Below are 11,931 nucleotides of genomic sequence, written 5' to 3'. Positions count from 1 at the left end.
TTTAGGCAAGTAATGGTACTTTTACTTAAGTATGATTTTTTCAGTACTCTTTCCACCACTGGATATTTATCAGATTATTCAGATTGAACTCGCCCTTTGTATTCTTTGTTTCAATTGCATTTCTATTTTGGTGTCAATAACCCTGCTGTTTTCATTAAACATTTGACTAACGTTTGCTTTGGCTGCCATGTCACTCCAACAGACAATATTGTTCTGGCTGCTCATTACATGCAGTCTTCTTTTGTCGTAGTCGTGCATGACCTATTTTTCACAGAGGTTCATTCAGATTTCTCACCAAATTGCTCCACTGAGCCCTGTGGAGTGAAAATGCCAGACTGCGAGCTTGATAATTTGAGAAAGTGATATTCAGTGCGATAATTGATGAGCGGCTAGATTTGAGACGAGTGGCAGTGTTGATAAGTGTGTGACTGTGTGGCTCCCGAATGCACTGGTGCAAATACATGTCGGAAGAAATATTGATCCGTATTGATCCGAGCTTCAGCCTAGCAGGACTGTAGTTTCATTTTACACCCTTTTATTCAATTCAAACAAGAAAATAATTAGCAAAAACATTCAAAATGCAGTGCTGTTATCAAATATGAGCATTTTGGATGACAAAATACTCGCTAATATGAAATCACTTCATTTTATGCTTGCTGTCACTTTCTTTCTTAGTGTTACAGGGGGCAGGATGGGGTTACATTAATCCTTTGGGCATTGGGAGCTTGCTGTAGCTCTGAGGTCAAAGGTTAATTGCCACCTAAATTGATTTAATCTGAACTAAAGTTGTGAAACGTCAATATGCATTTATATGTATATGGAAGAGAGTGTAACCAAAATGGAGTTTTAAGGAGACCCAGTCTAAAGTCAACCCAGAAATTAATGTTTAATTCTAGTGAATAGTAAAGTGGCTGAGAGAGCTCAATGCACTGCAACTTAAGAAAACACCTGCAAATAGAAAAAACACTGGCAAATTAAGAAAATATTCTTAATATCGAACACCCTGATTACACGATTCCTTTACATATTTTTCCTAAATAAACAGACAATTAACTGGGAATTATTATTATTTAAGATAGCTAAATTATCGTAATATCATCAACTAAATATAAATTCAAGGCTAATAATGACAATCACTTCTTAATGCTTCACTGAAGGTCAAAATAAATTGCAGATAAGGATAATATTTACAGTGCTCCGCATTGCCCATTCCTCGTTGCAGTGCCTCTCAAGCTCTATCAAGTTAGATAGGAAGCGACGGAGTACAGCAATTGTCAGATCTCTCCAGAAATGTTAAGTAGGATTTTGGTTTAGTTAAGTTGCAGCTTAACATGCTTGTGTTCATTAGGCTTGAATGTGGTTTAAATTCTAGCCAATTTTATCATAAGACGTCTTCTATTTTTTAATGTGAGCTTTTCTTCTCTCCATGTACATGTGCATGTAAAGGGATAAAGTGCATGACGTCTGTTTGTTTTAACTGTAGGCTGTGTAATACTGTACATGCTTCTGTGCACATCAGTAATCACTTCAGTATTCTGCATTTTGTCTGGCTGTTCGGAAAACATTTAATCTTCTTTTTTTCTTTATTAATGTATTTATTACAATGTGTGTGTTGATTTATTGATTATTAATGTATTGATATTGTGTCAAATCTTTAATACATCATGACTTTATATATTTTATTTTATTTAACTTCTCCAGTTAACATTTCACATTAAAATTTAGCAACTATGGTCACACAAGTTATGTTGATGGTAACAAAACCATAAGTAGTTAATTTTGGGAATTAAAAATATTTCAAGAACACCACACATGTGCTATAATTAACAAATTAAATTGATATTTAAATTAATTCATATACATTTTTATTATTATTAAAGTCATTATTTATGATACTTTGACACAAAAGTAATAATAAAATATTAATAGTGACTAATTGTAAACAGTTACTCTGGACTAACTGGTAGACTCACAATTCATTTTATAGGTGGAATTTGAAATACGGGTGACGCAGTGGCGCAGTGGGTAGCACGTTCGCCTCACAGCAAGAAGGTCGCTGGGTCACTGATTCGATCCTCGGCTCAGTTGGCGTTTCTGTGGGGAGTTTGCATGTTCTCCCTGCATTCGCGTGGGTTTCCTCCGGGTTCTCTGGTTTCCCCCACAGTCCAAAGACATGCGTTACAGATTAAATTGTCCGTAGTGTATGAGTGTGTGTGTGAATGTGTTTGTGGTTGTTTCCCAGAGATGGGTTGCGGCTGGAAGGGCATCCGCTGCGTAAAAAAACCTGCTGGATAAGTTGGCGGTTCATTCCGCTGTGGCGACCCCAGATTAATAAAGGGACTAAGCCGACAAGAAAATGAAAATGAATGAATGAATTTGAAATACATTTTTTAATTAAATTTCAGTTGAATATTACATTAAAAAATATTTTAATAAAAAAATAAAACATGGGAAATATAGTTCTTCTTTCACCCTAGTTCACAATTCTTTCACTTTATTACTCTTTTGAAGTTAAAACATTGGTACATGAAGAGTTCAGATGCAAAAACCTCTAATTGCCACCTGAAGTTTACTTTTAAAATGAGCATTTTTTGCAAGCTCCTGTGTGTATGTTCAGTGAATCCACTTTTATGGCAAAAAATTGCTTCTTTGCATTGCTTTTAAGTAAAATCATTCCACAAAAATATTGGAGGCTGCAGAAAAATGCAAATTTTGTAAGAAAATTTCAGATAGCACTTTTTGCTTCTGAACTTTTGCATTTTTACATCTGAGTTTTTTTCATCTTAATTCATCTTATGTTCTGTAAAGATGAATATAAACATACTGTAAGAAATAATTGCATTGATTTTTGTTTTGTATTTTATGCAAAAAACAAAATGCTCTAAAGACGATATTTAATCTGTAATATTTTATTTATCTGCCTTCCTAAGAACAGCCATTTAAAAGTCAAGTTTCTTTACAGTTCTAAATGTTCCACGACCCTTCCACTCACATCAATTGCTCTTGTTCAGAGGATGTTTACGTTTTTACTGAAAAACAAGACAAAAATACAAATGAAGGCAATGATTTTTGCAGTGATGCACTTGCTCATTTGCATCACAGGAAGGACTGTGGAACAGCTGAGTTGCTCTTACTGCATGACTAGATCTGATGTGTCCAGTGAGCAGACGTAATGACCGCCGTTTTAAAATAGGGACATCAGGCCTATATTAACAACAAAACGAAACGTGTTAGACCACGTGGACTGGCATTTGAAAGTTTCCGGTTGCATTCTCCTTTTTGACGTCTGTGTGTGCTATTGTTTGGAAAATAGATTGGAAGTGGGGAAGGTTGCAGCGTGTCTCTGAAGTGATCAGTCTTTCAGGGCTTGTACACATGGTGCAATACCCGCTCATTCTCTTCTTCTCCCCCTCCACCGTGCAGTGTTCTGGAGCCTGTGTGTGATCATTATCATTTCAGGCTCAGCTGGAGACATTAGCAGAACACAGGTAATTGGGAAATGAGTGTGTGTGTTTGTGATGGATTTAAGCAAGGACTAGTGTAAGACTTGTGCTTCATAGATGAAGAACTAGATTAGTCCTCGATGCCTTCACCTGCACGTTACCATGGAAACATGGGGTTCTCTCTCCGTGCGTCACCTGGAGCTTGTTTTTTTTTCATATATACTCCCGTTCTTGTAGAAAACGTGCAAAGAGGTAAAAGTGAATATCCCTCAAGTTTCGTAATGCACGTGGGGTTGATGAAAGATACTCAAATTCAACAATGATGCACATTTTTGTGCTTTGTTTTGTTGCTGAAGGGTGATTTCTTATGAAGAGTACTTATGAAGGTTTCAGGAGATGCTTGCAAAGATTCTGATTTTGCTTTGATATACCTGTAAAATAGAAAGGCAGTAATTAAATATTATGTCTGACAAAGGTTTTAGATTAAGTGCATATAATGTCATAGTGAATTCAGTTTATTTTTATAATGAAATGCAATATGTGCTAAAAGAAACATATATTGATTTATCAAACATATCTCCATTTTTACACATGAGAATGCTTATGTAAATTGCACTGCATTCAAAGCCTGTGTTTTTGAATAGTGTGAAGGCATGTGACCAACAGAATTTATACATACAGTAACAGCTCTTGTTGTAACCTATAAACTGAAATAAAATAATGCAAAGTTGAAACCTGCAGTGTTGCAGTAAAATGGAGAATATTGCATAATTTTACCTTATGGATTTATTATAAGTAGAATACCATTTTTTAAAAAGATACCAGTGTGCGATTAGGGTGACCAGTGCTGGAACTGGGAGCTCTGTCTCATATTTCCACAAGACACAATCACTGTCACACATTTAAAGGGTCACGAAACACCAAACACATTTTTCGAGATGTTGACATTCGTATATATGTGTCCCACGTTGCTAAAACCACTATTAGGTGCAACCTCATTAATATGCATGATAGCTTCGAAGACTGTTTTTACCTGTTACAGTGTTCAGGCAGTGTGTTTCCAACAGTTGTGTTGCCAACCGTAATTAAAACAAGTGGAAGAAGAAGAATTGTTCGGAGACATGGGTCGTCAGTGTTGTTTATAAATATGCTGCAACAAAGGTTTTGTTTTTATTTCCCTGCTATGAGAGCGCAGCTGGACTCACGTGTGGATTACAGTTTTCTGCTAACTTGACAAATATATGTTTGTAAGGATAATTTTTACTCAAGAGCTTTTCGCATCTGGAAATGGTAAAATCTGAATTTTTTTTCACTTTGTGACAGGATATGCGCACCCGGCTGTTTGATGCTTTTCTCTGCACATACCGAGTCTCTGCATCTAAGTTACAGAGAAATGCGTAGGTTTTTTTCTCCCATACGACATGCGGTTTCAAAAATTTCATTAAAACAACACTCTTCCAGCAGTTCCTCACATCCAATATTTTGTTTGTCAGGGCGGGCATGCATGAAATGTTCCTGAATGAAAGTGAAAGTGTCAAACTGCAGTTGAAGTCGACAAATTAAGAATGAAACACCTGAAATTACATGAAACTCTGGAGGAAATGTGAAGTGCGTGGTGATGCGATAATGCTAATCGAATTATGTGTTATAACATGTAAAACAGGATCATAAAAGGAACATTCAAATAGCAACTCATGTAAACACCTTAATCATATTATTCTCTTACTAATATTAAGGCAAATAATTTGATTAGGGATGTCCATGTAAACGTAGTCACTGTCTATCTCCCCTGCGTCCGTGTTTGTGTTGCTGCTGTAAACATCTCCGCGTGCATGTACTAAAACTCCCCTTTTCAAGCAAACCCTTTTCTCTTTCGCTACTCTACACTCCCACCTAAACAAAGCTGGACTCACCCACTTTCCTAAATTTTTACAGGACTTTTTTTTTGTTAATTACCCTTTGAATATTAAAAAAACAATAAAACAATAATGAAGAGCTTGTTTAAAGCTTGAAATATTCATTTGCACAGCTGATCCACCAGATCTAACAAGTTTAAGATGCACTAAATTTGGTAAAACTCGAATGAATGTGATTTTGTCTACTAGTCTGTTACATTCAGTTCCTGTTATAATAAGAGATCTGAAGAGATCCAGTGGGGTGTTGTGTTAATCAATATGTACTTAGTTTAATGGTAGTAAATGTGTCTCTCCCCCCATGTCCCACAAAATCACATCTGCTGTCCCGGACAGAACAGTACCCAGGTTATCATTCTGTGAGTGTCCTCATATTACATTCACAGCAGTGTCCATTAAAATTTTGTGTACTGGAAGTTTAATTATGGCACTGTGATTGTGATTGTGCCCTTAAGGTTTGGTTTTGTTTATAATTTTTTGGTAAGACTTTAGAAAAGGGTTGGGGTTAGGGTTAGGGTTAGGGTTAGGGTTTTAGTGTATACTAAAGTGTGAATATAGCATTTATTAATCATAGTTCAATATTACTAATGTCTTATTAAAATCCAAAGTCGTGTTTGTCAACATTAGTTAAAGCATTCTGAATTAATAGGAAATTAAATAATATATAATGTTAACAAAGATAAATAAGTGCTGTAATAAATGTAGTACTATTTGTTTGTTCATTTTAGTAAACACACTATGGACCATTATTTTAAAGTGTTACCAGAATCTGTGTTGATTGTGGCTCAAACATTTAGAGTTTTACTACCATGGTTTAGTATCATGAATCTAAAATCTTAGAGTAAAAGGTTTCTACTTTTTACATTTAGAATGTGACATAACTGAGACATGAGTCACGGTTTAAGTTTATAACCTGCTTAGCGAAGGCCAGAGATGGCAAAAGTACACACATCCTTTATATAGGTAGAAGTAAAGATACTCATGTTTAAAATGACTTTAAAAGTTGAAGTACTGACTACACTTTTGTACTTAAAAAAAAAAGTAAAGTACGGCCTCAAAAATGTACTTAAGTAAAAAGTAGCCATTACTGTAAAACTGTAAAACAGCATAAATTCTGAATTAGGAAATTCAAACTCATCGGAAATGAAGCAAATGAATCTCAATGCATAAAGTTTTTAAAAAGTATCTGATTTTTATTTGTAATAAATGCCCAAACTTTACAAAAAAACACTTTTTTCATTAGAGTGAAAGACCAGAGAAAGTCCTATACGGTATGATCAGAACAGGACGACTCTAACCTTAAGCATTTAAAGGGCTATTTTTGAACTGGAATGTGTCTCTCGTTTACCTGTGATCTGATCGAGCAAAAGGTGTCTTATTACCATGCAAACATGACAGCATCAGACGCGTTAAATTCGCCGTCTCCCTCTGTCTCATCTGTGTAGTCATCCTTGCCTTTCTCATGGCAATCTTCATAAACTAGTCTACATAAGGTGCGTGACAGCCTTGGTTGAAAAGGCCGCACACTGCAGCACGCAGGCCGCAATGACGAAAAATGTTTGCATCAAAAAGGCATTCAAATTGCGCAATGACAAGAAACAATATAGATCGTGCCACCAAACACATGAAAACAAAAGTAACGAACACCAGACACCAACTGATTGGTGGAGAGGAGACAGAGTGATGAAGCCAATTATGATATGAGGATGGTTAGGAGGCCAGTGGGCAAATTTGACCAGGATGCTGGGGCTAAACCCCTACTCTTTTACAAAGAACATGCTGGGATTTTTATTGACCACATAGAGTCAGGACCTCGGTTTAACGTCTCATCTGAAAGATGGCGATCACTGAGCAGTATAGAGACCGCTTCACTATGGGGCGTTAGAATCCACACAGACGACAGGTTAAGCTGGTCCCTCCTGCTGGACTCACTAACACCACTTCAGGCAGCAACCTAGCTTTCCCCATGTGATCTCCCATGCAGGTACTGACCGGGCGCAGCAATGCTTAGCTTCAGTGGACGACCATGTGAGGGCTGCAATCTGCCAGCAACACATATTTAACACGCATAACAATTGAGTATTTGATGGACTCTGGTATTAAATGCAGCATTTAATAGTATCCTGTGCAAGGCTTCCCTATATAATTAATGCAGCATTAGCTAAGAAAAAAATAAAATTATAATTCTAACCAAATTTATTTAATAAAAGAGGCGTAATTTGTTTAACAGGCCACTAAATAAAAAATAAGTCATTTTATGTAGTTTTTTTCAACAGAAACTTGACCAAATCTTGACTTTAACACTCTTATGTACAAACCATTTTGTGTGTGCTCAGTTACACTAAACTGTATTCTAATGTCTTTAGTAATGTCACATCTAGATGCACACGTCCAGTGCACACATCCTGTAAAAGTGTAGAGAAAAGAGCTGGACCCAGACTATCATGTCTAGTGCCTGCTAAACTGTACATACATAATCTCATGCATTCCTGATGCAGCATTTTTTTGCCAGTGTGTTACTGGCAGATTTCATCCTTAAGGGCTGCTCAAAGGGAGACTAGTACCTCAGTGCCTTCTGCTGCTTAATGAACCAGAGCTTCCAGCTATGCAAGACCTGCGTGTGTGTGTTTATGTGGTTTTGTTTGCCCAGAGGTGGAACAGCAGACGCCTCCACTGCAGTGAAAATGAAGCTGGCCACCGCTGATACCGTGACCCACTCCAGCTTGGCCAGATCGATGGAGTGCAGAGCAGATCTTTGCCAGCTTCACCCTGCTGGCTCCGCAGTGCTCCGCTCCAATCTCAGCCTTTGAACCCTGGCACTGATCTATGGCCACTTACTCCAACACTGCGTGCCGCTAACCCTCACTACAACACAGTCATACATTAGTGATATTATCCCTGGGGGGTTCATAAAAATCGCTTTTTCGCAGACCGCTGGAATGGCAACAAGACAATATGATTTCTTTCCTCTCAGCATCTGGTTGTGAGATTAAAGATTAATATCTGTCTGGGCATCCTCTGCAGCGCCTGAATCAAATGCTAAATGACCAGCATGTTGATTAGATTATTCACTATGTTACAGGCTTGGGTTTCAAGACTGATTCTGATGAAAGTAACCTGGCTCAAAAACTCTGCGTTTGTGTTGTTGCTGTCAAGTTCCCTTGGGTTGGTACCAAAATAAACCAAGGACAGCAAGTAAAAATGCCCAGGGGGCAAAAAGTGATGCTAGAAAGAATGGATGCCAAATGCAAACTCTAATTGCAGGAAAATGCTCAACAGCAAGGTACTTGAACTTCTGCCATTGGCTTCTATCGACTGAAATTGTACACCGGCTACTCGAGAGTAGAAATGAGGGAGCAGATCAAACCAAAACAAGAAGAGCAGCACTTGTACTTAGGGCTGCTGGTAGGAAAACTGTATTGTGCTCATCATAGAGAAGAAAAGAGCTGTATTGGAACTGACCAGGAAGAAAATATTAATTTTAGAAGTACTGGTGTGGCTAATATTGGATTTGTAGGCCTACTTGAAGGGATGGTTCGCCCAAATATGAACATTTACTCACCATTTACTCACCCTCAAGTGGTTATAATGAGTTTTATTATTATGTTAAACATAAAAGAAGTTTCGAAATATAAGAAAGATGAAAATATTTAACTATTGACTTCGACAGTTGGAAAAATAGTTAGGTGTTCCCAGCTTTATAGAGACAACAGAATAATGAAACTCAAAACAGGTATTAAACAAGTGAGAGTAAATGATGTCAGCAGTGCTTAATTTGTAAATGAATAATTCCCGAAACAAAACCAGGAAATAAAAGTTACCGTGACCGACGTCACCATACAATTTCAGATTTTCCGGAACAAGATGCCATTAAACGGTGCTAGCGGAAAAAAAAGAGCAGCACATTTCGGTCGGTCTTGAATTAATTTGTGCCATATAATGTTATTGTTCAGTCATGGTTAATAAAAACATGTAGCTACAACGCGAGCAATGGTTCAATCTACTCACGGTTTGGAATGTATCATGGTTTTGGGGTCACGGTTTTTAGTATGTTACAGTTTGTGCTATGCTTGGAAAACAATAGCTACAGAACAATTCAAAGAATAATAAACATTGGGTAACAAACACCTGGCAATGCAACAGCTTGTAGATTTGCAAGTTCTTGCATGAATCAAATAAAAGTAAGGCATTTTGAAAATTGTATGTTCAAATAAAATGTTTAATAAAAATAATAGAAAAAGCTTAAACTTCCCCTTTTTCTGTTTTACATCTCGAATCAAAAGTCTCAATCAAATATGTAGATAGTAATTATGTTAACAAATCTTAATAATTGAGCAGTCTTAAGTATTGATTACTTCTGTTTACATTATGCTTGCATTACCAAGGCAACAGTGCATTTTTATTTATCATTTCTTTCTGATTTTATTATGAGTCCAGAGAGCTCTGTTTCACTTAGCACCATTGTAGTAAAATAAGAAAAGAAACTTAAGTGAAACTTAATAAAAGAGAGAGTGTTCGCCTATTCTCTCTTAATTCAATGGAAACAGTCAGTCGAGAAGAAAACTGTTCTTAGCAGACAGCGGGTAAACAGAGTGAATAGATGAAGTGATCTGGTGCGAAAGAACTTAACCACCAGACCTGCTGTATGTCCACGTCCGTATGTGATGTTTTTGGGTCTGGACACAAACCGCGAGCCGCCTGTTAGTGACCACTGATCTAGGCTATCCTTGCAACAACAACAAAAAAGCAGCATCAGTTATGTTTCTGTGTCTGTCTAAATTTACATTGAGTATCTGTTTAAAAATTTGGCCTTTCCTGTGCATTTGCGCTATATCTCCTTCACTTGCCATGCTGAAACCCACAGAAACTCCACACGCACACATCACATGAGAAAATGTGATGTCAACAAAAAATGTACATACTAAGAGGTGATTGGACAGGTCTTGGCACGTGAAAAGCGTACAAAGGCAGAACTGCTTTGTTGCAGTTGATTTTTATTAACAAACCAATATTATTAATGCATATTCTGAACAGGGGATCACAGGGCGCACCAAACCGTGAGAGGACAACGGGACGATACGTTTTTTTTTTTTTTTTTACAGAGAACCGTTGCATCCCTAGTAGCTACAAACATAAATCGCATGAACAACCTATTCTGTTCACTTCACTATTATGTGCCAAGTGAAAAAAAAAATTATTCTCACTCAGACTCACTCAGTCTAATCTTCAAGAATAGCCTAGAGTTAGCTCTTCTATCATGTTTTCTGGCTGACTTGAGATCAGTTTTCTTCTGTCTCCCACTATCCTGATCCATTTGTGGTTTTATCTTCTCAAGATTTCTTTTATCCGGCTCATTAACCAATTTACTCTTGATTTAAAAAAAAAATGAAAATATGCGTGACTGCCTATTTCACATTTTAAAAATACAAATATTATTTAGCTAGGCCACTATGCTTTTATTTGTTTTCATTTGTTGGTGAACTATCTCTTTAATGTTGTATATAAAAATATTTATCTATTTGTAGATCATGACTATTGGGGTACTATTTAAGTTTTTTTTACCTCAAAATTGACTAGATTAATTAGGTTAATTAGGCAAGTCATTGGACAACAGTGGTTTGCTCTGTATCACCTTGATGAATTTCTTAAGAAGGCTACTAATATTGACCCTAACCATTTTTTTAAAGGCGGGTTTTATTCCAGCCAAACTAAAATCAGACATTCTCTGAAAGAAAAAATATGAAAGCATGAACTAGGATGAAAAACTAGCATGAAAATAAACTGATCACAAAGAACCTGACAGTAAATCCTGTTTAAATAAATACAGCTCTACTTTTCAACGAATTGAAGATTACCTCCTTCAGAAAATTGTATGTATATACAGTATCATCACGACTTCAATATGCTTAATAAGAATGATTTGAGCACCAAATCATTGTATTCAAATGATCATGTGACAGTGAAAACTATACATTTTACATGATCACTTAAGTACAAGAATAAATTGTAATAAATAAAAACTGCCTTTTTTCATCTCCGCAAGATTGCACGGATTAAACTCCTTCTCTCACAACCTGATGCGGAGAGACTTATCCATGCCTTATCACATCATGTCTTAATTTCTGTAATTCACTTTTTGGGGGTTTACCTACAAATTCTCTCAGAAGATTAAAGTATATTCAAAATTCCCGCAGCATGGGTTCTGACACACATCATCACGCCACCATTACTCCTGTACTTTAATAACTACACTGGCTTCTTATTAAGTCACGGATTGATTTTAAGACCTTGATTTTAACCTTCAAAGCAGTGCATGGGCTAGCACCTGGTTCCATTTGTGACGTGGTGACTATCGAAACTCCAGCCTGCAGTCTTCACTCGGCATTGGGACCTACCATGTATCAGCCACGTTGTAAACTCAAGACCATGGGTGTTAGGGCTTTCTCATACAGTGCGCCTAAGCTGTGGAATGCATTAGCGTTGGGAATGCCTCCTCTCTGGACTGTTTTAAGAAACTTCTTAAGACTTGCCTATGTAGCATTGCTTTTAACTTAGGATGATTATTTTTGTTATGT

General features: G+C 36.8%; 1 protein-coding gene across 1 annotated transcript in view; it reads right to left on the bottom strand.

Moving 5' to 3' along the window:
- Positions 1-2,893: 2,893 nt before the first annotated feature.
- Positions 2,894-11,931, bottom strand: part of ankef1a (ankyrin repeat and EF-hand domain containing 1a) — a 34,900-nt gene continuing 25,862 nt past the window's right edge. Inside the window, exon 11 of the mRNA XM_005160755.6 lies at positions 2,894-3,874. The gene's annotated coding sequence lies outside the window, so the exon portion shown is untranslated. The remainder of the gene's footprint in view (positions 3,875-11,931) is intronic.

Source organism: Danio rerio, chromosome 20 (assembly GCF_049306965.1).
Source record: "Danio rerio strain Tuebingen ecotype United States chromosome 20, GRCz12tu, whole genome shotgun sequence".
NCBI classification, from domain to species: Eukaryota; Metazoa; Chordata; class Actinopteri; order Cypriniformes; family Danionidae; genus Danio; species Danio rerio.
The sequence above is the reverse complement of the archived record's forward strand: the minus strand, read 5'-3'. Positions and strand labels throughout refer to the sequence as shown.